At 45.2% G+C, this 26,960-nt stretch overlaps 1 pseudogene; it reads left to right on the top strand.

Moving 5' to 3' along the window:
* The first annotated feature begins 222 nt into the window (after positions 1-222).
* LOC138487433 (dynein beta chain, ciliary-like) overlaps positions 223-26,960 on the top strand; it is a 350,938-nt pseudogene continuing 324,200 nt past the window's right edge.

Below are 26,960 nucleotides of genomic sequence, written 5' to 3'. Positions count from 1 at the left end.
CTATGGCGATGAATTTATCCAACTATCCTCTTGATATTATGCTTATTAATTTAATTTTCCTGTGGTCAAGCAGTTCACTCAACCTCTTAGGTTTGTTTTCGGCAGTGCAGTGGCATGCCCATACTTATCTGCTAAGTTTATTTCCTTTCAGCAGTTACTTTTTTTCATAATTAATGGATTTTTTTTGTGAGATCTAGGAAGCTATTTAAGGTGCTTTCTCTCATGTATTTTAGTATCTGGGAGCTGGAGGAATTCATACAAGACACCGAAAAAGGATTAGCAAAGAAAGTTAAAGGTGACGACTACTCTGTGCTTCTTGAAATAATGGGGCATCTGATGGCAATACGTGACAGGCAATCAACAGATGGCAACTTTAATTCTCTGAGGGCCACAGCTGATCTTCTGAGAACCTACAGGCAACCACTACCAGAGCATGTCTATAGCCAACTCGAAGTAAGGAGTCAATTCTGTTTCCATCAGCTTACTTTTAAATGTCAAATTATTTATTATTTATCAAAATAATCATTTTTTCAGAAATATTTACAGTTAAGAAGCAATTACGCAAACCAGCAACTTGTAACCTTTAAATTTCAGTGATGGTTATCCTCATTTTAATCTTTTTTGTATTGAAAGAAGGGATCTTCTGGAAATGCTCAAAATACCAAAATGATGTAATACTCTAACCCATCTTCCTCGTCCACTTTGGTAGCTCTACTGAAATCTTCAGCTGTCATCACATGGGTGTATAAACACATAGGGGTTGATTCTCAAAACTATTGCACACAAGGGGCCGTTCACATCAGTGCAAACACATTGCACTTTTCTGTGGGAGGAAAGCCATGTGTCCACTGCTGCACCCATTTGGGGTAGGTGCTCAGGCTGCATAATGAATACAATGATCTTACCAAACACTCATGTGATTTATGGTGCTTTTCCTATAAGGGTAGCTGTGGTATGAATTGTTACTGTCTAATTTGTATCCCTTAAAGAGGGATATAGATTTGTTGCCATTTTAAAAGAGGTCATGCTGACAAGCAAGCTCTCTAGGCTCATGCTCTGCAAGCAGACCATAATTACACTAGAGTTGGGCCCATGCAGCTAATTCTATTTCTTTTGATGGGATCAGGTATCCGATCATGCTTAGGTGGCACAAAGCAGCCATGAGCTGCATTGGTCACATGTGTGAATAAGGTGGGGTGTACATTTTAGAGAATCGGACATTCCGTTGCACAGTTCTTAGAGGCTTGATTATTTATTAAAGTGGGCCTGTTATGTTCAAAACCACCATAAGGAGGTTGGCTTCAGAATGCAAGAATAGGAAGCTTGCTGGTATGGTGGCAACCAATTCCAAAAGTTGTAACAGTGCAGGTAAGTTACATATTTTTCATCTCTTTAGCATCAGCTGCTGTGGTTGCTTCTTTTTAAAATTTGAGTTATTTCTGTTCCACCAAATGGAAGGAATGATATGATATGATATGATAATGCATTCATTACGCACCTGTACACAAGTGTTTCGAGGAGCCATAATACAAGGGAGGGAAGACAAGACAACCAATCTTACTTGGCCATGTGACATTCAGATCATGCAAGTGTGACAGCGAGAGGTGCAGGAGAAGGGAGTTGGGCAAGTGCAAGGGAGAGGGTAGGGGGAAATGCGATCAGGGCCAGTAAGGCTCTGGGTAAGTGTGACCAGGGCAGTGTGGCTCTGTGTAAGTGCAAGTCAGCAGGGGGCTTCAGAGGTTACAGATTACAGCCCCTAAGTGCACAGTAGGCCAGGTGGCAGTGCAACGGAGGAGCCTGGTACCCAATGAGGCTCTGAGGGTACCAAATAGCCAGTCGGCACATCAGACAGGAAGGTTAGCAGGGGAGCGAGAGAGCGAGAAAGCAGAGGAGAAAAGGAGGGTCTTGAGCTGCTTCCAAACTTCAGGTGGCCCGGCTCAAGTCTAAGAGGGACAGGCGGGCCATTCCAGAGGGAAGAATCTGCAGAGGAGAGAAATCTACCCCCACTCTCTGTCTGGAGAAGCGTCTCAACCTTAGAGAGTTGGAGGTAGCTGAACGCAGGTCTCGAGAAGGAAGGAAATTATGCAGAGAGAGTTGGATGTAGCATGGACACCGGAACCAGAACGCCATGTGGGCGATGCAGAGGGTCTTGAACTTGATCCTTACAGCCACCGGGAGCCAGTGGAGAAATTTCAGGGCTGGAGAGATACAGTCCCTGGGCTTGAGGCCAAGGATAAGTCTTGCAGTCCTGTTCTGGATTAGTTGCAGAGGGCACAGTGTAGAGGAAGGCAGATTGAGAAAGAGGATGTTGCAGTAGTTCAGCCTGGAGAGAACCAGAGCTCTGGAGACAGTGAGCTTCTGGGGGAAAGTGAGAAAATGTAGAATACCTCTGAGGAGGAGCAGCTGGAAGTGGGCCTTCTTGGAAAGGTCCGTGATGTGAGGAGAGAAGGACGTGAGTGGAGTCGAAGATGACACCAAGGTTTTTTGCCTCACACGAAGGTGAGGGTTGAGGGCCCAAGGAGGGTGGCCAGAGTGAAAGAGGGAGCAGGCATCCAAATGAGAAGGATCTCGTTCTTACTGCCATTAAGGCAGAGATAGTTGGAGGAGCACCAGTCCTGAATCGCAGATAGACAGCCAGGAATGAGCAGGGAAGAAGAGACGGCTGAGGGAAGCCTGAAGGAGAGCTGAGTGTCATCCACATAACACTGAAAGTTGGAGAAGGTGGAGATCAGGTGGGAAAAAGGGTCCAGTAGATATTGAAGAGCCGGGGTGAGAGGATAGAGCCCTGGGGGACACCACGTGTGGAGAGAATGGTGCTGGAGAGGAAGGACCCAAGTTAAACCTGGGAGGGTTGGTACAAGAGGAAGGAGGTCAACCACACCAGAGCCTGATCCTGATCCTTGATGCCCAGTTTCTCATGAAGTTGATTGATCAGGGTGGAGTGATTGAAGCAGAAGAACGGTCAGGGAGGATGGGGACAGAAGGAGAGCTAGAGTCAAGATTAGAGAGCAGATCTTCAAATGTGTTCAGGAGAACAGTTTCTGTGTCTCTGGCTGGTCTGAAGGCAGACTGCTCGTCATGGAGGCAACCAACAGATTAAGTGTGGAGAGTAAGCTGTGAGATGGCCAACTGTTCCATGAGTTTGCCCAGGAAAGGAGTGATAGAAATCAGGCAATAGTTTGCCTGACAGGTAAGATCACCAGAAGCCTTTTTTAGGCGAGGGTGCACAAGAAAGTGCTTGAGGATAGAGGGGAAAGATCCAGTGGCGAGAGAGTGATTGCAGAAATCGGCCAATGCTGGAGGGAAGGTGTCAATGTGGTCCTTGATGGTTCTGAAAGAGCAGGGGAGCACCTATTTTGACTAAACTTTCATAGATCAGATTTGTCTCGAAACATTGTCAGGTGTCAAGAGAGAGAAGGAGGAAACAGGAGGAAGAGAGGGAGAGGTGGCCAAGAGGGGCCTGAGAGAGGTAGAGGGAGAGGAAGATGAAAGTGAGGTCAGGATGTCCTGGGTGTTAGTGGTGAAATGAGAAGCCAGCGCCGTGCAGAGGGTCTGCAAGGGGACAGGAGAGGTGGAGACTACAGTAGAATTGGCCACATCATTGCAGATTTTAAAGAGTTTGGCTGTGTTGTTAGAGGCTGCATTGACACGCTCTACGCTCGATGTGGACACTCTTCTTGGAGAAGACAGAGAGTCTATATTGCTTTTGGAGCAAGCGGTTTGCCAGTTTGTCAGAGGATGCACCCAAAGACCTCCACTCCACTTCCTCTCATCCACCCTGCACTTGCATTTCAGGATGGCGAGGTCAAAGTCATACCAAGAGTTGCACTTGGAGATAGGCTTCAGACGGATTCTCATGGCAGGGACAACGATGTCCAGAGTATTGGAGATAGAGAGATGCAGGTTAGAGAGGGTTGTGTCAGAGTGTGAGTCAGCCGCAGGAGTAGGAGGAGAAGAGAAAGTAGATGCAAAGGCGTCCACTGAGAGAGGAGTGGTGAGAGGGTTAGAGAAGGGGATGTCTGAGGAGATGAGAGCATCCAAGATGTGATCGGCAGAGCGTGTCGGAAGGGAAGAATGGAAAGAGAGAGAGAGTAACAAAGGTTGCGGAAGAGCCCAGAGGAGGGATTAGAAGTATCCAGGTGGATGTTGACTTCTCTGAGGAGGAGAGAGGCCAGGAAAGATAGAGAGCCTGCAGACCAGGCATTAAAAGGAGGAGTAGGCCTGCATGGGAATGACAGAAGCAGGGACCCACTGCGGAAAGATCACGGCCACTCCACCTCTGGGCCGGTAGGTTCTGGGCTCAGAGTGGATCTTGTAGCCCTCCGGGAAGAGGGTGTGAAAACTTGTGACAGATACAGAAGCCGTATTGCATTGAAGTGGGTGATATTTTGATACAATTCCCGCCAACTTTCAAAATCAGGTGGCAAACTACTAACAGGGAAACAAGTAGTAGCGTTAAGACACGTAAGTGAAATAAAAAAAAAATGTTTTGTCCATAACAAAAAATCGTTACAAAAGAACGTAGGAAGCAGCACACAGGAGGGAAATATGACTCCTCCTTTTGTTCATTCCAAGGTTACAAAAGATAACTGAAGTGGAAAAAACATCACAAATCAGAAGGTATTTCTCAGACGTCCCGTATTCTATTGTGTGGACAACAGGTTAGTGATCAGGTCGAGATGTTGGGTAATAATTGAGACATCACCTTTTTCAAACATTGCCCTTGAGGGCGCTCTATGAATTTTAAAGTGTTATTAAATGTAGTTTTTTATGTATTGTTTTAAGATCAGAAGATCTGCCACTGGTGAATGGATTTATTTTCCCGATTACATTGCTTTGTCCTGAAGATGGCCCAATACTCACATTGAGTGACAGCCCTTGAGATGGAGCAGTACACGCAAAAAGGGCCGAAACATGTGTCGACCTATTAGGGAATCGAAAATGTTATTTTCCCTATTTCTCTGTTACATAATTAAATAATAATAACTTTAATGTGATATAGATTTGAAAATGAATTCAAAACTTTACACATAATATGAATTATATACATTAACAAAAATAAAGAGCAAGTCATAAAATAAGAAATCAAATCATAAAATATACCATATAACATATGGAATATCAACCTAACAACAGATATATGTAAATCTATACATATTAAAACATCAGACATAGTTTCTTTAAAATGAGAATAAGATAAAATATTAAGACTTCATTATAACAGATCTTTAACCGTTATGTTTCCCAAGTCAGTGCCGTAAATACGGACATTACATCTCTCACCCACAGCTATCCTAACCAAAAGATGCCATAGATATAGGGTTCCATCAAGTAAGGGTGCTTTAAAAATAGCATGCTTAACCAGCACATACAGCTTCGGCAATCTTTTAGCCCACCATGATCAGACGTTTCAGATCAGAGTAAAGGACCCAGATGTTTTTCGATCTGTTGCCACACATTGTACAATGCAATAAGCAGGTGCATATTGCTGGTATTTGTGCAATAGCGCCAGAAGGAGGTTCTACGTATGTTAAGTGGGTCGTGTACGAATTCCCTAAGATATTTAAGTATTGACTGTTCCAACATTAAGCACTCCGTTAACAGATGCTTAGCTGTTTCCACACATCCAGGAGATTTGCATATACGGCAGACTCTGTCACAAGCTGCGATTTTTTCTCTGACTCCTATGTTATAAAAGGTAGGTAGTTGCTCCATTCGGAACAAAATAATGAACCGTCTAAGCCTTTTGGTGGGGCAGAGATATAAATATGCTTGTGGTTGCATTAAGGTATATAATCTATATTTAATGAAGTGGTAGGAGTTTAGGCTACTTAAATGTGAGAAATTCTCTAGCCAATCCCACATATCCACCTTTTTACCAAGTGCTATTAGCACCTCCTTAGAGACTGTTTCCTCTCTATGCATCCAGCCTATGTTCGCAAGAAATTTGGTCATTTCTTTCAGGAGGGGGAGGAGGAATGTTTTTTACTCACTTCTTGATGGATCACCACCAATAATTGGTTAGAAGTGCCACCCTTCATTTTCAAATAAAATCCTGCTCTCCTCTTAAGTACTAATGCTTTAAGAGAGGGCAGGCCGAGTTCGAGCCTAATCAAGGCCATAGGGACACTAGGGGGTAAGCCGAGTATCCGGCGCCAAAATGTGCCCTCTATTACTTGCAGCCAGGCGAGGTCAGTAGAGAGAAGAGTCTCCAGGCCATAGATGACCATGGGCGCAAACACTTGAATACATAGCTGTCTTGTCCCCCATAAGGTAAAGCCACCCTGCTTATTTGTAAAAGATGATATTAATGCTATTACTTGCATAGCCCTGGTTATGCGCCCTTGCCTGCACAGGGCATAATCACCCAGTGGCTCAATATCTACACCAAGATATCTATAGGATGGAGCATAGAGTATATTATTGTTGTATACCCATAGGTTCACTCTGGAGACTCTTCTCCTAGTGAATCTAAGTACCTTTGTTTTGTCTAGGTTTATAGACAAGCCGTTAGTCTTAGCATAATCCCACAGAGTAACCGCTGAACGCCTCAGTCCGGCTATGGTGTTATCAAATATGACCAGGTCATCAGCATATGCTAAGACACTACAGGGAGCCTCACCAATTTTTGGGGGGCAATTGTTTGTCTCCGCCAATGCTGCAGGGATGTCGTATACATATAAATTGTAAATAAGGGGAGCAGTTACGCATCCCTGCTTTACCCCCCTATTCTGGATCACCTGTTTAGTCATACTGCCTTCCTGATTTAGTCTGAGGCAGGCAGAAGTATTATGATGTAATTGTCTAAGGTAATATAATAGGCCCGGCGGACAACCCATTTTTTCCAACTTCATCCATAACCTTGCTCTAGGTATAGTGCCGAACGCAGCCCTAAAATCTATATATAACGCATATAGCGGGGGCTGTCCCTTACTGAGTGCACGTGTGCGTAGCATATCCATCACACAAAGGTTATGGGAGGTGGAATAGTCACGCCGGAAACCGCATTGGAACCTACTGAGGATGTTAGTATGTTCCACCCATTTCTGTAGTTCATTGAGCAGTAATGCTGCAAAAAGTTTGCCAGTGATGTCCAACATAGAAAGGAGCCTATAGTTATTAGGGTCTGTGCGGCTACCTTTTTTAAACACAGGTATTAGAATAGCCGTTTGCCAAGAGCTGGGAATAGTCCCCTGGACTAGGATCTTCTTGAAGAGAATAGAGAAGAGGTAAGCCCAGAATGCAGGGTAGTTCTTTATAACTACATTTGCCAACCCGTTAGGGCCAGGGGCTCTGGAGGCCTTAAGAGCAACCATTTTCTTATAGGTGGCCTCAGTAGAGACATCAAAAGGCGGGGGAAAGGGAACCTTCTCTAGTGTTATCTTAGTGGTCTCATCCTCTTCCAAATTTCGCCCTAAAAGGAATGTTATCCATGTTTCTTCGCCTATTGGATTAGCTAATGGTCCCTTAACCTCCTCTCTGTTCTCGTTTAGGAGTGACCATATATTACGAGAGTTTCTGGTACAGATAGTTTGTATGAGCCTTTGATGTCTGTTGTTCCTTTCTGACATTTTTATGCTCTTAACACAGGCTCTAAATCTGGATTTCGCTTTTTCTAACTTTCTCATAATAGTCCTCTCCCACCATGTTCATGCTCCTAAGCCCCCTTATCTCCGCTCTGTATGCTCTCTTAGCATCCCGAATACCCTTATTATAGTAGGGAGTTCTGCCCTTGGGCTTTAACATGCACCTAGTTTTTGTTGTAGCATGTAGGCCAGTAAAACCCTGAATCCAATCCTCTATGTCGTTCGATGTCATATGCTCGTAGTGAGGAAGGACCCGTGCATCAGCTGATTTGAGAGCTTCAGAGGCCTTCGTTATATTCTTCTCTGACCAAATTATTCTGGTACCAGAGCAGTTGGTTTGTATGTTTCCGATATTAGAATGAGAGATAGAGGAAGTGGGGAGACGAAGAGAGCAAAGGAGCAGCGCATGGTCGCTCCATATGTTATGAGTTACCGTCATGTCCATTACTCTAGACTGCAACTCGGGACACATAAAGATGTAGTCCAGTGTACTGCACGATTTGCCATTAGTCCAAGTATGTTTCCCGGGCCAGTCTTCCAGTGTGCGACCATTGATCATACTAAGGTCCCAGGAGTCGAACAGTTGTAACCAGCCTAAACCTTCCCCCTCCCTTCTACCATGCATCATCACACATCTTTCACTAAGATCAGGATTAGGGGATATTAGGAGGTCGCCTGTCATATGGCAATTAAAATCCCCCATCACCACTACTGCAGTATTTCCGGGCCTGAGTGCCCAATAAGACAGTACATCCTGAATTGCTTCTTGTAAGGATTCACTTATCACGGCACCTGGTGGATTATAGAGATTTAACAGTAGGAATCTACACAGATCACCTTCATTTACATAATCAATCTCTACCGCTAATAGGTAGTCCTCAGCTTTGCACTTTATCTTTCGTGATATCACTCTATTCACAACCCCTGTAAGTAATCCCCCAAATGGGCGGCCCTTGTCACCCCTCTTTGCAAATGAATGATATGTGACAAAACCGTCGAGGAATAGAGGATCAGAGGACCAAGTTTCCTGAAGGCAGATGCAGCTGTGTTTAGACAGTAAAGCAACTGAACCCTCGGGCCTCAGAAGATGCGTAAAACCTCGACAGATCCAAGAAATTAAAGAAAAGCATCAGTTGTTGGAGTGCAAGCTGTATTTCGGCCAAGGCAGAATGTTCAGCTGCTACGGACTTGGCTTCGATGGCGACTGATACCGGAATAGCCGTGTCCTCAGAATCGTCATGAGGGTCCCTCTCCTGCGGATCCACATCTATGTCAATGTCTACAGCCCTCAATTCTTCCTTAAAGTTTCTGATTAGATGCGCAGAGGCCAGAAAGGTACAGTGTATGGCCGAGACATGTGAATTAGGCACCTGTAAAGGTTCAATAAACAAGAAGTCGTCAGATTTCAAAACTCTGAGTTGAGGTATGTAATGGAGTCTAGTTAGGAACTCTGAGCGTGACAGCCAGGGGTTTTTGCCACTAGGATACAGATTCTCGATGATGCAGATGCGGTTCTTGTTGCTCTCCTCCACTGTATTATTTGGGGCATTCCGTATAGGCTTAGATGGTTCTACTACTGCTCCTATTTCTGACAATTCTTCTGGACCTACGTGGAAGCTGGAGTCAGGATACAACTCAGGGTCCCCCAGAAAGGTATCTTCAGGCTCCTCCACTATAGATTTTTCTCCCGGCACTACCCATCCTGAGAGCGGACCCTTAGTTTCCGCCGCTCGGGCTGCTGCCCGTGCTTGTCTTTTCCTGGCTTTTTTGGAGCGAGTTTCCGGGGCCTTCAATGGCTCAACAGTGGAAGTAATGTCACTCTTAATTGCTTTCTTGTTTTTAAGTGCCTTCTTGGCCAATCTGCGTTGTTTCCGAGTAAGAAATGAGATATCCCCGGGACTTAGTGTGGGCTCCGGATCCTTAGCGGATACTGAGGGTGTTTCCCCCTCTGGGGAGTTCCCGTAAGGCGTAGCGGCTTCCCCCACTACCTCAAGCGGGACTTCAAGCTCTTCAGATTCTTCTACAAAGTGTACAGCGTCAGATAGATTTTTCTCTGCATCTTCATGGAGAGGATCCTTGTGTTCTAACGCCCAGGTGATTGTGTAAGTGTTTGTCAGGATACGTCCTGACATTTGCAGAAGTATTTTAAGTGCGAATTGGAGGGAGGCCACCGAGGATTGTAACTCAGCTATCGCAGTTGTACTTGGATGTAGATTTTTATCATCTTCAACCTCGTTTTCAGGTTCGTCCTCCATAGATGCCATCGCTAGATTTGGAGAAGCGGACAGACGAACTGACGTTACCCTCAGGTGTTTGCTTCTCTATGAGTGTGTTGGGGTTAACCTTGGGAGATATTGTACTGCTAGATACCTTCTGGGAGATCTGAGATAGCATACCTCTCTGTATGTCTAAACAGAGGTCAAGCAGCGAGTTGTTATCTATATCGTCAAAGTTAGTGGTGTTTAGGGTGATGTTACTGATTGGCACAGGTACCACCGTTTCCTCGTTGATAGTTGAGTTTATTTCAAGGGGAGGATTTGCTGTAAAGAAATCGGTGATCGCTCCTTGGGCCCCATTATTCTTCTTGATCTTGTCTTCTTTCTTTTTGGTCACTTTATTTTCCTTCATAGGTTTAGCCTTAATTTTCCGTAGGTTGTAGATAGAATGGGGAGCTCTTTTCCCTCGTTGCATTGTTACGGCTAAGCCCCAGTTCAGTTATCTGGGTCCTAGCTCAAAACACACCTCGCTGTTTAAATAAAAGCGAGATGCCTGCAGCAGCCTCTTCCAGTAAACTCACACTGGGCCGAAAGGGGGTAGTGTTTACTAGCCACCCCCCAGCTGTGTGCACCGAGGTGTCTATTGGGTCAGATGGGTTCCAAGGGGATTTACCCCCCCCCCCACTGTCTCCCCCGCCGGTGCCTCTCGATGTCTCTGAGCACTCCCACCTGTGCACCAGTACTGTGCAGTATTCAGGGAAGAAAGAAGAGATCCCACCAGCGGTCCGCTTTAATAATGGCTCGCTGCACCATGGGCCTCTATGAGTTTTAATACGGAGTATTATCCGTTTAATCTATAGGTAGCGCCTCCCCTCTGTGCAAAATCGGCGGTAGTTCTACAGGGGGCCTCTTTGCCCACCCGCCCGCACTCCTAATTAGAGCAGGCTTACCGTGTCACTATGTGCCTGATATGTCCCTGAGTCTGCGGGAATCCGTGGGAATCCGCGAGAATCCGCGGGGGTCAGACCCGCTGCGCAGGCCGGCTCTCGCTCTCAGCCGCACTCAGCCGCTCGCGTTCTTACACTGGACGTCTGTTGCAGCCTCTCGTTCTCAGCCGCTCGCGTCCTAGCGGCCGTTCCGCCTCTGGTTCCCTCGCCGAGTTTCCGGTTCGAGTAAAGGACCTGGGATTCCAGAAGGACCGTCAGGCCGCACCTCGCAGAAGCCGTCACGTCAGCACAGCACGTCAGCACAGCTCTGTAAGGCCGCCTCCGACAGTGAACCATCCGGCAATGCTAACTAACTAAATGATTGTTGTGGAATCAAGGAAAAGTAAAACAAAGTTACCCCATGAGAGAAGTTAAATTGTTCTATGAAAGTGGTACATGTTGTATATTGACTTCATGATGAAATGTTTTTTACATTGTTTTTAAAAAAAAAAGGAAAATAAAGTGAATTGTTCGAAACAAAAAAAATTCTGGTCATAGAGAAATGTCAAAAGAGGCAAAGGGTGGCTAATCTACAAATAACTAAGTAGATTCTGATTCTCTTCCCAGTTGTACCAAAAGGGATCTCTAGAAGAGGGGTAGTCGATCTGTCTTCATTGTTCTTTATCGTATGACTCTCCCCACAGCACAAATTCGACCCCACGTGAACAAAAATAGGGGAGTACCCAATTGTTATTTTGCATCGGTGAGAGTGAGGACATCCAGGTCAAGGTCTTCAAGGAGGCAGCAGATGTCAGAGGAGTGTTTGACAGTAGGGAGAGACTTGAGAGTAGCAACGTGGAGCAGGTTGCCACATTTTAAAAACTTCTGGGGTGGGGTACAGGAGGGAAGTACACCCAGCAGAGGTTGTAGAGGGTCTCTAGAGGGAGCAGCGGCAATAGATGGAGGTGGAACGGGGGTCAGAGAGGAGGAGAAGATAGTTGCCAAAGAGGCGAAGGCAGAAGGAGGTGGCAAAGGAGCCAGAGAGGTTTTAGAAGGAGTAGCAGGAGAAGAGCTAAAATCTCTACAGATTCTTGTTTTGTAAAAGACGAAATAGTAAAAAGTAACAGTGATAATGTCCTTGGCAGAAACAGTCTGGCACAGTCACATACTGCCTACTAGAATAATTGCACACACAGGACCTAAACTCTGGTGAAAGGCACATAGTAATTCCTGATTAAATGGTTCCATTTGATGCTGGCATGATGCCACATACTCAAAATAGTTTTTGCAGCTTATGAACTAGGGCTCTCTCTTACAACCTGAGCATCTGCTCTGCAAACATGAGCTTGGTTAAAACAGAATGGGCATGCAGTTAGCAAGAAAGCACTAGGTACATTGCTTTCCGTGATGGCCTACTTAACACAGTAGGTGTGCTATCAACGCATATAGTTAGTTGCCATGCAATTTCCAAATTGGTTGAAAGAGTGTTCTTACACATTTGTTGCAAGGTACTGCCCTTTGCACCGGTTATAAAACTGCTTCTTGTAGTCCACCATCTAGGTGTACTCATTTCCTACTTATACAATGTTGACTCCCATACTTGGCTCAAATTTAGCTTTGACGTGTTATTCATCCACGTGTTGACTCTTATCTTTTGTTGAATGGTGGTGCTTTGGTTTAATTTGGCTTAAGACCTGGACTGTTTCCTTCCCAGTGACGTTTATCTTTTCACCACTAGGTGGCTCCATGACATTCAATAAGGTGGTCAAATCACAAGCATCTTCAAGAGCTGGTTCTGGCTTCAAATGCACTATGTAATAATAATAATAATAATAATGTAATGTAGGTAGTTCTTTCAAGTAGGCACGCATTCAGGTTTCAGTTGGTCTCTGTAATTAATATTAGTGGCTGCAGGATTGAGGTCCTACGTTGTGTAGATTGGGGCATCAGAGTTTATTTATTTATTTATTTATCGGGCATTTACTAGGCGATTTTATATCAAAACAGTGTTTCAAAGCAGCACAACGCAAAAAGTAAGGGAGCAATGGGATTAAACAATCATTGCATTAGACAGTAATACAGATAGAACAACAACAAAAACAGTCCTACTAGGCCTTGCAAAATTCAGAACGTGCAAGTGCAGATCAAGAGAGTGAGGGGGGTATGTGCAGGGGGGTCCCCTCAGAAGAGGGGAAGACTGACATGAACCTGTTGCAGAGGCAGCAAGGTAAGTGCAAGGGCAGTGACAGTTCAGGGAAGAGGGAAGTCAACTGCCCCATCAGATAAGTGTTGTCCTGAAGTAATAACTAGCAGGCAAGGGTAGGACCCAGGCCAGTGGAGGGGATGGGGGGGTGTTGGGGCGATTGGTCCCTGTTAGACTCTTGAGGGTCCAGAGCACCAATCTCAGCGGCTGAAGGGGTGGTTAGCACGGGAAGGGGGATGAGGGGGATGCTGGTGGCGATTGGACGCATGGCCTGGACCCCACTAGACTCTAAAGGGTCCAGGCTGCCAATCTCAGTGACTGAGGGGGTGGTAAGCATGCAAGGGAGAAGGAAAAGGAAGAGGAGAAGAGAAGAGAAAGGTCTTGAGTAGTTTCCGGAACTTGAGAAAATCCAGGTCAAAATGGATAGGGAGGCGGAGACTGTTCCAGAGAACCATGTCAGCCAAAGAAAGAGATCTGCTCCCAGCTCTCTGCTTGGAGAAGCAGTTGACCAGTAAAGAGTTGGAACAAGAGGATCAAAGGGATCTTGCGGGAGAGAATTTAGTAAGGCAGAGGTGAAAGTAGCGCAGTCCCAGGCCCCAGACAGCCTTGTGGATGATGCAGAGGGTCTTGAATTTGATCCTTGCAGCAACCAGGAGCCAGTGGAGAGGTTTTAGGACTGGAGAGATGCCGTCCCTCGGCGTGAGGACAAGCATAGGTCTTGCAGCCCTATTCTGGATTATCTGAAGAGGGCGGAGGGATAGGAGTGGCAGGTGAAGAAAGAAACTGTTGCAGTAGTCCATCCTTGAGAGGACCAGCACTCTTAAGGCATTGAGCTTCTGGGGGAACGAGAGGAGAGGGAGAATGCCTCTGAGGGGGTGAAGTTGAAAGTGAGCCTTCTTGGCAAGGTCCAGCATATGAAGAGTGAAAGAGAGAGAAGAGCTGAAGATGACCCAGAGGGAGAAGGAAGCCAGAAACCTAGTTCAATCCTAGTTTGTGAGTCATCACCTGAGTGATAGTCGCATCAACTGGGTTACCCCTAAATCAACCGTGTTCCAGGTTTCGATCAGTTACACCATTGTTATTTTAAATGCGTGTATGCAACAGTTATTTTTCACTATATAAATACCTTTAACATTAACATTAACATGAGTTATCATGTGTTTATTTTTTAAATATTATATATGCGATTTTTGTATTTCTTTTGTAGGTGGGGAAAGACGTATGGGATGGGGGTATTATTTTTATTTATTACTACTTTATAAAACTTTTTTATTTATCCTTGTTTGTACTGTACATGTCTCAATGGAAGTGCTGATCATAATTTCTATTAATGTACCATACATTTTTTTAAAAGACAGTCAACCATGCATGCTAATAGTGTTCCCATTAGAGATCTAAGACCACATGTCCCAGAATGCATGGGAATATTGACATGTACCTCACACAACACACTCATCTTATGCTTGTAAAAGAATTTGGGAAGGCTTCCCATCCTATAAACAAAAATAATCTGCCCTTCACATAACCGATCCCCACAGCACGGTTCCATGTAATAATGTCCCCTCAAAAATATCGCCATGCAAAAATGTCACCGAAAAATGCCCGTTTTTTGTGGGGACATTATTGCATGGAACATGCGGGGGACACCCCCGCAAACCCCAAACCCTTATTTTTTCTTTTTTTTTTTGTTGCTGCCCCTATACCATATATATGGTCACCCACATAATGTCGCCACAACCTTTTCCCGGCGATATTATGTATGGCGACCATATATATGGGGATAATATTACCTGATACCCACAGCACTAGTCTATTCAAATCTGCTATTGAGCTGAACCTGTACTTCCTCCACCTATCTGGCACAGGCACATACTGCCCTTAAATAAAATTCCGCACACAGGACCTTTAAACTCTGGTGAAAGGCACATAGTAATTCTACAAAAACTTTGCGATTTGATGCATGGCATGATTTAGATTTTAGATTTATATTGCGCATATCCCAAGGGAACCAAGCAGCAAGCTGCATCTAGGCGCAGATTTTATCTACAGAGGTAGAAAGAACACAGTGCACCAGCTATTCAATTTACAGAAACAAGTATGTTTTTAACTGTTTCTTGAAAACCGTCAAAGATTCAATTCTTCGCAGGTGTGATGGAAGTGAGTTCCAGGCCTGAGGGCCGGCCACAGAGAAGCGTCTATCCCCCAATGGGTAGTTTTGACGGGGGATTACTAAAAGGCCTTAATCCGTAGATCATAATGAGCGTCTAGGGTTATAGGTCTTCATTTGTAAGATTAGATATGGTGGTGCTAAACCACACAAGCATCTAAAATCTAGACACAAAAGCTTGAACTGAATCTGTTGCTGGACCGGCACCCAGTGGAGGTCTCTGCGAAACTCAGAAACTGACACTTTCCAAGGTAGTGAAAAAATCAGACACACTGCTGAGTGTGGATCCAGACTGGTGTGGATCTAGAATGTTATTAGCTTCCAGATGGTCTTGAAGTTGCATAGTTACAACTTTCTCAAGGATTTTTGTTGCCCATGGTAAACCTGCAATGGGGCGATAGTTGGCAAGTATTTTATGGTCCATGGTGTTTTGTTTTTTAGCAATGGTGTGAGGTATGATTTCTTTAATTCCTCTGGCACAAAACCTTGGTCAAGTGAGGCATTTACAAACATCTGAATGGGTTCACTCAGTGCCAGTGCATGGTGTTTTGCCAAATATGCTGGAATTGGTTCATACGTAAGGTCGTTAAGTTTAAGGAGAGAGAGTAACTTCTCAATGGTTTCTTTCCCCACTGGTGAGAAGTTAAACTCTGATAGATGAGATTTTTTCCCAGCTACAGAATCAGGCAGTCCAAATCAGTTGAGCATCAATATTCACTCTAATCTGATCAATTTGATTATGAAAGAAGGTGTTAAACTCATTAGCCATCTTCTGGGTAGGGAGCATACAGGTATTTATAAAGTCAGGATTTGATAGATTTCTGATAGCCATAAAAAGTTCCTTCGGCCTATTTGCTGCAGAGTTTATTTGTTTTTGTAGGCTTAATGCTTTTGCCTTTGTAATCTCATCTTTATATATTTTTAAGGCTGATTTAGCTGATATATGGTCTTCAATGGCTCTGGTCATGCACTATTTCTTTTCCACTTTCCAATACTGGCTCAGACAATACTTCAGTTTGTCATTAATCCACTGGTTCCCTTTCCAAATGGTTATTTGAGTGTATTTTACAGTTGCTATAGTATCACAGTTCGATTGTAGTTGTCTCATCAAGCTTGTGTAGACCTCTGCACCCACCATAATATCGTATGTCCATGATATATGACTCATAAGGTCAGTGTCGGAAATGCGATCCAAGTCTTTTTTTACAATGTCGAAGCTCTGAAACAGAAGTTGTTTTGCTTCTATTTATATTTGAATCTATGGTCCAGCTAAACCGAACCATGAAATGATCTGACCAACTCACTGGTTCGATATCTACATCCTGCAAATTAAGCCCCCTGAGCAGTATAGGGTCTAAACAGTGCCGCTTATATGCGTCGAGTGATCAGAAAGAATATGGAGATTATGTGAGTCCAGAATATCAGTTAGATGTTTGCAACCACTGTTATCTGGCTCATTACACCATATATTTAAATCTCCTAGAACAATAATCATTGACTGATTACTGGCTTCAACCCCTAAATAGGTATCCATGGTGTCAAGAAAGGCAGTGGCCGATCCAGGAGGTCTATAACATAAAAATATTTTAATAGAATCATTAGGGATAAATTGATAGGAGCATGCCTAAACTTGAGAAACACTATTCCATGTCAGAGTACAGGTATTTAGAATATCTATGGTGTCTCTATAAATAATGGCAACTCTGCCTCCCCTTTGTTATTCTCTATTAAGCCATTTTATCAGGTACTTTTCTGATACCATGGAGTGAAAATATTGCTGACATGTTGAGGTAAACCAGGACTCGCTGATCATCAAAATGTCAATATAATGTGCTTCAATACTGCTTATTGCGACAGCGTACATTCATAAATATTTGATGTGTTGGTGACTTACAATTTAGTTTGAATAACTTTTCATATTCCCTCATTTATTTTATTTAGTTTGGTAAGGTTAATGGGATTGACAAACTACAAATTGTACTGCTGTGGTTGAAGTACTGTCTGTACAAATCCCTCATATTGTCCGGAGTCACTGGGGAATTTCTCATGAATGGCTCAAACCACACAGGCAGGTATTACTTGTCGAACGCAGAATCACAGTCTTCCATGAATCCATCATATAAACGCTTGATAGACCACAAGCATGTACCATGTGGTGTGTAAGAGATACAGAAGTAGTTTACTTGACTGAATCCAATAATTGCATTTAATTTGTACTGTCATTCTGTATATAGGCACTGGTATGCTTAAAAAAGTACCTTTTCAAGCAATGTTCTGACAGTACTTTTGTTTTCAAGTAGGGATGAATTAGAAATATGAACCCCCCATTCCAGCAAAATAAGTATGAAGCATAGGGAAATATTGCTTTTAAATTTAAAGTGAAAGAAATGTAATTGTTTAGTCATTAAATATAGTGTTGAATACTTTGATTTGAGATTAGAACAAGACATGTTTTCATATTTAAGAAAAACTCCATTGTCAGTGATCCATCAAAGTTATCATGTTGAAGGAGAACAACATAAAAAGTGAGCAGTCTCGATTGTCAAACATACAACGCATAACGAGAAAACATACTCATTACTTGGATTACACGGGTGAACCGTTGCTTGAAGTTCATGCATAAAGACCATCATCAATCACAACACAGATCTTTTGAGGCAGGCTGCCCTGAAGTCATGAATCTGGATAACGCATAGTATTACTTTAAAATGTAATGTAGAAGAAAAATAAGAGAAGAAACAGCCATGTTACAAGTGCAAAGACAAGAATATTAGGCACAAACTTTGCAATTTCACATTGACACGTAAAAAAGAAGTCATGTAAATATTGCATTTTAATAGTTTGGTAAAGACATATGTACGTTATATAAAAAATGTTTACATAAAAAGCGATTACAGAGTTAATTAATTTGAAGGAGTGTAAGTACATGCTCTCAGTACGTCGTACTTGGTACATAGCCGAACGGAGCAAAATGAAGTTGTGGAGACTCAGAATGAAGTAGCCTGGCACAAAGGAAAAAGATACTCCAGTATTGCCTGATCAGGAACGGTTTGTTTACACTTAGCGAGGAAAGAGGCATTTGACAATTCCATGGAGACATGTCAATAGATTTTGCACAGAGGAAATTGACATGAGACGTGCATTGGCATTGTGAAAAGGGGTGTAAGCATCTAGTAATGTCAGCTTGAGGGGCAGGTGATCTGAATTACTGCTGCATGGGCACTTGAATTTAGGGCAATGGATCAACGGCTAAGTAAGGCACAAGATGGCAATACCCGATCCATCAGTTTCGTATGTGTACATGTGAGAAAAACGAAGGTAAGATGCATTGAAATTTTTTTAACGATCAATTGATGTATGCTCAAAAATAGCTGCCCGATTGATTGGCCCAATTAAATTTCTGAGCAAACTTCCCCTTTAACGAAAATGCCTTTCTGACCATATTGCTAAAAGGGGAGTTTCCTTCCTAATAAACTATACTAAAGGTGCTAGACAATTGTCAAAATAACAAATATAGTCCCCCGTACACATCCTATCCTCTAAACTAGCCCTACCACTTAGGAAAGCATAACCGAAAGTTGGGCAGTAAGTCCTGCCTTCAGAGTTGTTCACCCAGACCTTTCATATGGTTTCCAGGAATCGATCCTGGCTGCAGGTCCACTTTTCAGCAGAAAACAATTTTTTATAGTTTAAAAGTTCCAAAAGTACAGTTTATAAGTAAAGTCGCAAGCTCCAAAAAGATCAACTCTCCTAGTTGTCGCAGGTTGAGGAATATGTCTTTTTTAATATGGCTCCCTTGATTCTTGCCAGATCTGCTGAACCCTTTGACTGGTAGAACTATTCGGGTTTATTGGGCTCCCGTTGTCATGGGCGCTACTCCCGAGGGGCCAGGACTGGCCCAGCGCCCTCGGAAGCAGACCCGTCTTCCACTACTCCGGACCCAGCAGACCCCTACAGGGGCCCTTTGGACCGTGTCCTGGCGCCTTTGGGGCCAGGCTCATGAAGGGTTTCAGTCCCGGCGCCATAGGCGCCGGGCTCATATTGATAAACAGTGTAATAATGCTTGGGTGGACTTACCTGAGGCAGACCATGCTGCATATTTACCCAGAACAATCCAGTCTGGTTGAAGTCCCCAGCCATCAGGGCTGGGAGGAACTATTCCCTCCATTCAGGAACTCTTTTCTTACCTGGGTGGAACCGGTGGAAGAACACACACTGGAAGCACTTCTCTGCTATTTAAACCACGCCCGATGGAAAACACGTGCTTCGCGTTATTCTGCAGCAGCAGCAGGACGCTCACCGAGTCGGCTCCTGCATTCCAGGTCCAGAGTCATCTTCAGCTTCCGCGCAGCAACCTGTGGATGAAGAAAGACACAGAACAATACTTACCAGATCCCGGAATCCAGTCACCGGCAAAACCTGCAAAGAATAAACATAAGGTTAGAAAAGTGCAACTCGCTCGCAGCCGCGCCCGCTTACCTGATCCATCCGTGATTGCAACGGAGCTAACCGCGGCCTTCTCTTCGGCAGCTTCTCTGCACCTGAAAGGCAAAGGACATAATTAAAAAGGGGTTCGGGTGAAGTCAGTCGGATTCATCTTAACTTACCAGTTTTTGCACGCGCAGAAGCGGCCGCATCAACCGCAGCATCCCGGCACCTGAAAACTAGAAAAAGGACATTATTAGAGGTGCCATTAAAAGCGGCCAACGATCATTATACTTACATGCATCGGCACATGCAGTGGCAACGGATATAAAGCCCGCAGCATCCCGGCACCTGAAAACTAGAAAAAGGACATTTTTAGAGGTGCCATTAAAAGCGGCCAACGAACATTATACTTACGTGCATCGGCACGTGCAGCGGCAACGGAAAACTACGGCCACAGCATCCCGAGGCCTGAAACAAAGGAAAAGGGACATTATTGAGGTGCCCATCTTTTAAAGCCTAAAGACTACAGTATACTTACAGGCTTCCGCTCGTGCAGTAACGGCGGCATCGCTCTTCGGCATCCCAGCACCAGTGCCACAACTAAGGCCGCAAAAGACTTGAGCCTCAACACTGAACTCATCCAGTGACGTAACTGGAATCCACGCACCCCTGCACCAGACGCAGGATGGAGAGCTCAGCATTTATACGCCTAAGGTGAGAGCTCGCCGAGACAAGTAGAAAGCGAGGCTGTGGGAGAAACTGGCGATTGGTGGGAGAAGGAATCCCATCAAACGGTGATTAACCCTTTTTCTTCCACCTGCAGAAAACTTACCCTGCAAGTCAGCATTCAATAAGAGGAAGCCCAGTCCTGAGAGTCGTTCGAGCTCTACGCTTCTCAATTGAAGAAACGATAGCAGCCCAGCCGGGATCAGCGCCTCCGTGGGAATCAGGTGAGCGTTACAGAACGCGAAGCCCACCAATAACCTCCTACCCAGGCGCTATGGAAACTTCCGACACAGACCAACTGGCCCAGTTATTAGGGGAATTAAGAGCTGAAGTTCATGCTGCCCGCCAGGAAACGAATGCCCTTAGGAGGGAATTGATAATATCAAAAGAACAAACTGATGATCTCGCCAGACAGTTATTACAGACACAAGCGGGGCAAACCCCGCTACCTAATTCAGGAGAGAGCTATATCCCAGCGGCTTCAGCCAATCCTGTTCAAATCAACCTACCCGGAAATGTGCCATTGGCACCGCCTGAACGCTTCTCTGGTGACCCTAAAAGGTTTGCAGTGTTTATAAATCAATGCCGATTGCACTTTCGTTGTAGACCTGCAGCCTTTCCGACTGACCAGACTAAGGTAGCCTTTGTGCTTTCGTATCTTAGCGGCAGTGCCGCTGATTGGTCGATCTCTCTGGTTACACAGGATGACCCGATCCTTCGTGATTTCCCGACCTTCCAGGCAAATATGGAAAGACTTTTTGCAAGGCATTCACAGGGGCAGGTCCTGGACAACGAACTCCTTTCCCTACGACAGGGCAATCAAGATCTTTTGGCCTACATTGCATCATTCAATAGGCTAATCGTGGAAACCAGATGGCCTGAGGACAAAAGAATCACGCTTTTTCACAGGGGTTTGCGTGGAGAACTCAAAGACGTCCTTGCCCAGGTAGTGAATCCTCCTCAGGATTGTTCAGAGTACATTGATTTGGTGGTCCAATTGGATCACATACTACAAAACAGAAAGGCGGATCGATCCAGGTTTGAAACACGAGTGTTCCCTAAGCCTCAAAGTCACACCAAAGGAGTTGAAGCCGTCGAACCTATGCAAATTGGGGTTGTAAAGGGTCCCCTAACCCAGAAAGAACGCGTCAGGAGACGACATATGCAACTATGTCTCTATTGTGGAAATTCAGGACATTTTCTTCGAGATTGCCCAGTGAAACCACCTAAGAAGACAGTGGGAGCTTCTGATAAGAGTTCTGAAAAGCCTGAGCCGGGAAACGACCTCGCCCGACAAGTGTAGAGGTCCGCTTGCCGAGCGTAAAAACCAGTTCTTTGACCTCGCACTTCATAATGCCAATGGTCCTCGTAAACCCAGAGCAACTGGATCGTTTGCATGCAATTAAGGCATACATTGATAGCGGAGCAGTTGGAAATTATGTGGACCGCGAATTGGCTTCCAGGATGAACTTACCTCTTTGTCCAAAGGTGGTTAAAGACGTCATTACCACGGTGGATGGGACGGAAATCGCCTCCGGACCAGTGACCCATACCACTACTGAAGTGACGATACTAGGCCAAGACGGGCATCAGGAGGTAATTGTGTTCGACGTGATCAAGGCTCCTCAATTCCAAGTAATTCTAGGGATTCCTTGGTTGGAGAAACACAATCCTCAGATTGATTGGCGAGCAAAGACGATAAAGTTCCCAGAGTGCACACCAACTTGTTATCCACGACCCAACATTGGCCTAGCGTCAGTAACGGCTGATGGTCCACAATTACCTCTAGAGTATCAAGAGTTCCAAGATGTTTTTCAAAAGGAACAGGCTAACACCTTGCCACCCCACAGATCATACGATTGTCAGATAGATTTGCTACCCGGTGCAACTCCCCCTGGCAGTAGGATTTACGCCCTTACCGAGCCTGAGAACCTTCATCTGCGACAGTATTTAGACCAGTACCTGGCCAATGGCTTTATCCGTCCGTCGAAGTCCCCTGCATCCTCGGCTCTGTTCTTCGTACCAAAAAAAGAAGGTGACCTCAGAACCTGTATAGATTATCGTGCTCTGAAACAGATAACAGTAAAAAACCGGTACCCCTTACCTCTGATCCCGGAACTCCTTGACCAGGTAAAAAACGCCTGTATTTATACTGAGCTTGATCTCTGGGGAGCTTATCACTTGGTACGGGTCAAGGAAGGAGATGAATGGAAGACGGCCTTTCGCACTAAGTATGGGCTATTTGAATACCAAGTGATGCCCTTTGGACTATGCAATGCACCGGCCGCCTTCCAATATTTTATGAATGATGTCCTCAGAGAGCTCATTGATGTCTGCGTTGTCGTCTACATAGATGACATTCTTGTGTACTCATCTTCAGAAGCTGACCATCGAAATCATGTTATGGCGGTCCTTGAAAAACTTCGCCAACATAAACTTTTTGCCAAGCTCGAAAAATGTGTTTTTCATGTCACTGAGGTCGAATTTTTGGGATTTATTCTGACACCCAAAGGAGTCCACATGGACTTGAGAAAAGTAGACGCTATCCTCAAATGGCCATCTCCTACTTCCGTGAAAGGCGTTCAAAGCATGCTAGGCTTTGCCAATTTTTACCGTAGATTTATTCCAGAGTTTTCACGAGTGGTACAACCCATCACCGCCCTCTTAAGAAAAAATAAACGCTTTGAATGGTCCGCAGAAGCAGAACAAGCCTTCCAAGAGCTAAAGGCTAAATTCACCTCGGCGCCAATACTGAAACACCCACGCCCGGACCTCCCTTACATCGTTGAAACCGACGCCTCCAGCTTAGCAATGGGAGCAGTCCTATCACAAAGAGATCCAGAGACTAACCAACTGCATCCTGTGGCATTCTGGTCTCGGAAGTTCTCAGCGCCTGAGATCAACTACACCATCACAGACAAAGAGCTTCTAGCGATTAAATCAGCCTTTAAGGCATGGCGGCATTATCTCCTCGGGGCCAGACACACTGTCACAGTGATCACCGATCATCGAAATCTGCAGTATCTGAAAACCGCCAAGGCTCAATCCTCCAGACAGCTTCGCTGGGCTCTATTCTTTGCTGAATTTGACTTCGTGATCACTTATCGCCCCGGCAACAAGAACGGCAAAGCGGATGCTCTTTCCCAAATTGGAATGGGAGATAACGTTGCCAATCCAGAACCTGTACCAATAATTCCTGAACAAAGGATCGTGGGTCTGATTTCTTCACAATCCATTGAGGATATTGAAGAAAAAACTAAACAACTTGTAACCTCACCAGATTTACTGAACTGGTTACAAAAAGGAAAAGATTTCACCGTAAGCAATGACTTGCCTTATTTCCAAGGACGATTGTTCCTACCACACGCCGATTTACAAAGACAGGTAATCTCCTGCTATCATGATTCATTAATTGAGGGTCACCCTGGCATTGCCAAAACCACAGAAAAGGTGAAGAGATACTTCTGGTGGCCTTCGTGGAGAAAAGACATAAAGGAATTCGTGATGTCCTGTGGTGTGTGCGCTCAAAACAAAAGTCAGAAGAAGAGGGCGGCTGGTCTTCTGCAACCATTAGACATCCCACCGTGTCCCTGGCATACCCTTTCCATGGACTTCATCACAGACTTACCCTCCTGTTCCGGGTACAACACCATTCTTGTTATTGTGGACCTGTTTTCTAAAATGGCCCACTTCATTCCGCTAAAAGGCTTACCTTCAGCATCAGTCCTAGCCAAAGTATTTCTTGGAAACATCGTCCGGCTACACGGCATCCCGTCAGTACTAATCTCAGATAGGGGGAGCCAGTTTATTTCCCACTTTTGGCGTAGCTGTTGTCGATTAGCTCAAATCGATGTAAGACTTTCGACCAGCCATCATCCCCAGACCGACGGGCAAACCGAGAGAACAAACCAGACTCTCGAGCAATATTTACGATGCATGCTACAACAGTCGGAGAGTAACTGGAAGGACATCCTTTGGATAGCTGAATATGCTTACAACAATTCAGTTCATTCGGGTACCGGGAAGAGTCCCTTCTACATCTTGTATGGGATTCATCCTTGAACCTCCAACCTTGATCCACCTCAAGATCTTGGAACACCCGCCATGGATCAATTGCACACCGTTATTACCCAAGCTTTTAAGGAAGCGACTGCACATCTACAACAAGCTAAAGAGAGGTACAAAAAAGGAGCAGATCAACACCGAAGCAATGCCCCTCAATACCAGGTTGGGGATCAAGTCTGGCTGTCCACCAAACATTTATCGCTTAAAGGGCCTCGCACCTTCAACCCCAAATACCTGGGACCATATCCAATTACGGCCATAATTAATCCAGTGGCCGTTAAATTAGAATTGCCAACCCATATGAGAATACATCCTGTATTTCACGTATCTCTTTTGAAACCCATGCAACCTAGAACCAGATTGACCAATCCTCCAGAGCCCATTCAAGTGAATGGGGAGCCCGAATTTGAAGTAAAAGACATTTTGGACTCTAAAATCATCAGATCGAAGCTATTCTACCTAATCGACTGGAAAGGCTACGGACCTCAGGAAAGGTCATGGGAACCCTATGACTACGTCCATGCTCCTCGTCTAGTCCAGAAATTTCACCGAACCTTTCCCGATAAACCAAAACCCCCGGGGAGGACAAGTTTGGGAGGGGCCTTGAGGGGGGGTGCTGTCATGGGTGCTACTCCCGAGGGGCCAGGACTGGCCCAGCGCCCTCGGAAGCAGACCCGTCTTCCACTACTCCAGACCCAGCAGACCCCTACAGGGGCCCTTTGGACCGTGTCCTGGCGCCTTTGGCGCCAGGCTCATGAAGGGTTTCAATCCCGCGCCATAGGCGCCGGGCTCATATTGATAAACAGTGTAATAATGCTTGGGTGGACTTACCTGAGGCAGACCATGCTGCATATTTACCCAGAATAATCCAGTCTGGTTGAAGTCCTCAGCCATCAGGGCTGGGAGGAACTATTCCCTCCATTCAGGAACTCTTTTCTTACCTGGGTGGAACCGGTGGAAGAACACACACTGGAAGCACTTCTCTGCTATTTAAACCACGCCCGAGGGAAAACACGTGCTTCGCGTTATTCTGCAGCAGCAGCAGGACGCTCACCGAGTCGGCTCCTGCATTCCAGGTCCAGAGTCATCATCAGCTTCCGCGCAGCAACCTGTGGATGAAGAAAGACACAGAACAATACTTACCAGATCCCGGAATACAGTCACTGGCAAAACCTGCAAAGAATAAACATAAGGTTAGAAAAGTGCAACTCGCTCGCAGCCGCGCCCGCTTACCTGATCCATCTGTGATTGCAACAGAGCTAACCGCGGCCTTCTCTTCGGCAGCTTCTCTGCACCTGAAAGGCAAAGGACATAATTAAAAAGGGTTTCGGGTGAAGGCAGTCGCATTCATCTTAACTTACCAGTTTTTGCACGCGCAGAAGCAGCCGCATCAACCGCAGCATCCCGGCACCTGAAAACTAGAAAAAGGACATTATTAGAGGTGCCATTAAAAGCGGCCAACGATCATTATACTTACGTGCATCGGCACGTGCAGTGGCAACGGATATAAAGCCCACAGCATCCCGGCACCTGAAAACTAGAAAAAGGACATTATTAGAGGTGCCATTAAAAGCGGCCAACGAACATTATACTTACGTGCATCGGCATGTGCAGCGGCAACGGAAAACTACGCCCACAGCATCCCAAGGCCTGAAACAAAGGAAAAGGGACATTATTGAGGTGCCCATCTTTTAAAGCCTAAAGACTACAGTATACTTACAGGCATCCGCTCGTGCAGTAACGGCGGCATCGCTCTTCGGCATCCCAGCACCAGTGCCACAACTAAGGCCGCAAAAGACTTGAGCCTCAACACTGAACTCATCCAGTGACGTAACTGGAATCCACGCACCCCTGCACCAGACGCAGGATGGAGAGCTCAGCATTTATACGCCTAAGGTGAGAGCTCGCCGAGACAAGTAGAAAGCGAGGCTGTGGGAGAAACTGGCGATTGGTGGGAGAAGGAATCCCATCAAACGGTGATTAACCCTTTTTCTTCCACCTGCAGAAAACTTACCCTGCAAGTCAGACATTCGATAAGAGGAAGCCCAGTCCTGAGAGTCGTCCGAGCTCTACGCTTCTCAATTGAAGAAACGATAGCAGCCCAGCCGGGATCAGCGCCTCCGTGGGAATCAGGTGAGCGTTACACCCGTAAGCTTTATTATTACTGTTTCCTTCTCCCTCTCTCTCTCTTGGCCCTGACGTCCTTCGTACGGATATAGGAATCCGTTATCCCCATTTATGTAGCTTTCTCCCCACTAAGTTCACGTCTTACTCATTTCTTGATTCCACTTATTTGTTTCTCACGTGCCTTATTGGGCTGCTCTGGCTCCGTTGGTTAACTTTGTCCAAATCTCTCACTTGTCTTCCAGAGGTATTCTCGCCCCTCTTTGTGTTTCTCTCGTAGGCCTCTGGAGTTTCTGGAAGGCGTTAGGCGGATTACAATACAAAGATTTCTTGGGTTTCTGTAACTCTGTAACTCCTTGTTCTTCATTTTCTCCCTTTCTCAATGTTATGTACAACCCACTTCTCTTATATGGTTCTCTCAGCTCTTGGGAGGTGGAGGGGGGGGGGGGGCAATGTATAACAGATTTCTTGAACTCCTTTTGATTCCTTTCTTTCAATATCTCAGTTATTTCTCTGGTG

Source organism: Ambystoma mexicanum, chromosome 9 (genome assembly GCF_040938575.1).
Source record: "Ambystoma mexicanum isolate Mex_15411 chromosome 9, UKY_AmexF1_1, whole genome shotgun sequence".
NCBI lineage: Eukaryota > Metazoa > Chordata > Amphibia > Caudata > Ambystomatidae > Ambystoma > Ambystoma mexicanum.
Note: the sequence above shows the minus strand (reverse complement) of the source record. Positions and strands in the feature narration are given on the sequence as shown.